Genomic DNA, 3,157 nt, shown 5'->3' with positions numbered 1-3,157 from the left:
TGAATCAGCTAGCCAATTGATCTGAACCACATACTCGGACAATTTAACTTCACACGGCCCATTTCCTCTTGTGTAAAAAGTAAGATAGGCACACTTTGCAAGATTACTGTAAAAACTAGAGCTAATGTGTAATGTGTCCAGCACAGAGTAGATGTTCAATCAAGGGTAAATATAATGAAATAAAGGCAGGGACACAGTGAGAGAGGACAACAGAAGCCTGTTGATGGCCCCTTGGAAAGCTACAAAAATGCTAAACCATCAGGCATGAGTTGAGTACCAAGGTCACGCCTCACTCAGGCCCTGAGTGTTTTCCTCTTCAGCCCCAGCCCAGGGCATGCTGGCAACATGAACACTTTGTCAAACAAAAGGGCACGTCCATGGACTGAGGTCAGAGCTGGCAAGGACCTTCAGGGCCATCCAGTCAGCACCCCATTTCATACTTGGGAAACTTGAAGCCCAGACGGACAAAAGGACAGGGGCCCATGACCAGAAGCCACAGTTACGGCTCAGGTCTCCAAACTGCCATCGAGGAACTCTTCCCTGCTGCTCCAAGTACTTGAGAGGGTCACATACTCAATGGGTTTCCAAGAACACTCAATAAAGGGAAAATTCTGAAGGCATAATATGAACACAAAAAGTAGGATACAAAACTTCATCTTCAGTTTCCTACTTCTAATATTTTAACACATGAATACAGGTCTGTGCATAAAGTACTGTAAGGAAGTTCATGTTAAGAGTGGTTCTTTGGACTAGGGGCTAACAGATGACTTGAAGAAAAAAAATTTCCCGAATTTTCTAGAGTGAACACATATTGCTTTCATTTTTAAAAAGTCAGAAAGTTTCTGGTTAAGGTACAGCAGAAAGTGAGTGCCCTTTAAACTTTTCTTTCCATTGCTCCGGAAGACAGTGTTTTGGCAAAGATAAACGAGCAACCCATTCTCCCAGGCAATGGAAAGAATGGACAGTAATCATCCCCCTCCCGGACATCCGGTCTTTACTGAGGATCCCTTTGAAACTACTTCTGCCCAGACTGTAATCACACAGCAGCCTCACCACCTCCTGGTCAAGAAGGCAACACTGATTCTACAAGGTTTGAAGGCCAGGTCAGATGCAGCCAGCTCAAGGTGAGGAGAAACCCCCAGGCCCCGGCCAGGGGCAGCGTGGAGGGTATGCCAACCTCAGAGCCCTTTGCCTTCCACCCCCAGCCCGACCCCCAGCTGCTGGAGTCCAGGGACAGGTGGAAATATTTGCAGAAACATTTGTTGCCTTGCCAGTCTTACCAACTAAACAGAGTCTAAAAGTCAAATCAACAGCTGAAAAACAGCCAAATGTGTCTTCAATAACATAAGGTGATCTATACACACAATGCTTTAGTTTCTTAAAGAAATTTTTTTTGTTGTTTTGGCTTTGCCAAGTAGCTTCTAATGGAGACCCCACGGCAATGTCCTGGGCGGTCGGCAATGTCCTGGGCGGTCGTGCAGGCACATGGGTGGGGCGTCAGAGTGGGAGGTCTTCCAAGCAAAAACTCAAAAGATGCAGAAGACACAGCCAGCTGGGTTCAAATGCTGGCACTCACAGTCACGGAAGCCACACAACCAGACAAGGTCCTTAATGCCCTGAACCTTAGTTTCCCCTTCTGTAAACCTTAGCTTCCCCTTTCCACTTCAGTGTGATGGTAACTCTTTAGATAACTGTGACAACTACTGTACAGAATGGCTTTTTATTGTATATAACAAACTTGCAAGTGATGTTATTGTCATTATTACCATCAATGATGTAAGAGGGGCAAAGGTAGGTGGAACCTCTCATTCTGGCAAAGCCTGTGTACATGTGTGCAGAGGGGCTGTGAGCAGGCACAGAGGAGCTGGGGGTGGCGGAGGTGGGGCGGGCTAAGGGCCCCCAGGCACAGTTGAGCAGCAGCCTCTGGCCAGGCTGTTCCTTGTCCTCCTCTTCTTCAAACAGACAGGCTCAGAGCATTTACCTCCCAACCCTGCACACATCAGACTCTTGACTTGGTGCACAAATACTTCAACACCAAATGATACAGAATTTTTCCTGAAAACCCGAGGCACCATCATCCCATTCCACAGTAACATTCCACGAAGTCCTCCACTTCCAGCCTCTGCCCTCAATGCTCCCACATTCACCCAAGGCGAGAACCTGGATGACCTGCCTCATGAGTGGCTGAAGCTGCAGCTTTGAGCTGCAGACAGGACTTCAGGCCCCTTCACCAGCTGGACCCAGGAAACATAGCTGCTAATACACTTTCCTGCCCCCACACAGCCACGTTCACCCATAGGGGAACCTGAGGCTCACACACCTGCAGCAGCTTATACAAAGCCTTTCATTACTACCAAAGGTCTTAACCGAAGTCCTTGGAGACTCAGGTGTCTACAGAAGGGGCTATGTTGATTCAGGGCCATCCATGTGGGAAGAGCTCGGGTCCATAATGATCAATTACTCTCAGGATAGGCTGGCAACCCACGCTGTCAATTTTGGGTCAACCTGGCTCTGCGATTGCTCGGGGCTATCCATCTATAAATTGAGGATGCAGCTACTGCAACAATCCACAGTTCATACCGTCAAAAGGGAATACTCATTAAGTCACAGACTGGGGCATTTCATCCAGCTGTCCAAGGGCTGAGGTCTAGTCCCAGGTCTGGACAAGAGAACTAGAGTCCAGGACAACAGGTTCGAAGCCTGGCTCTCATATATTCTACCTGCGTGACCTTGAACAAAGTCACTTTAGCTTTGAGGGCTGAGTTTCTTCATTGATAAAATTTGGGATGGGAATTAGCTCCTGTTTCGGGCTCATTCAGCTTTTCAAAAGCTAGATTCTGGGAGTCTCCTCAGAGCTGTAAATGCCTGATCAAAAAACAGCCAAACATCGCAGATAAGGAAACTAGGGGCTCCAGGCCCGTCCTTAGGTCCTGTTCCTCAAGCCGGCGGAAAAACCTCCGCCTCCCCTCCTACCACTGCCAAGCAGACCCCGGGGCCGCGTGTCGCAGGCCAGCAGGACTGGGCGCCCATCAGGTGCCAGCCAGGAGAGAGACCACAGTGCCGCGTCCGCACGCCTTTGAGACCCACGTGCGCTGCTTCTTTAAATGTCCCGGCCCTTTAACAGATCGCACCGCGCCCACTCCGCCAGAGCCCCCGC

Source organism: Bison bison, unplaced genomic scaffold, assembly GCF_000754665.1.
Source record: "Bison bison bison isolate TAMUID 2011002044 unplaced genomic scaffold, Bison_UMD1.0 scf7180017864317, whole genome shotgun sequence".
NCBI lineage: Eukaryota > Metazoa > Chordata > Mammalia > Artiodactyla > Bovidae > Bison > Bison bison.
This window is presented reverse-complemented; position numbering follows the sequence as displayed.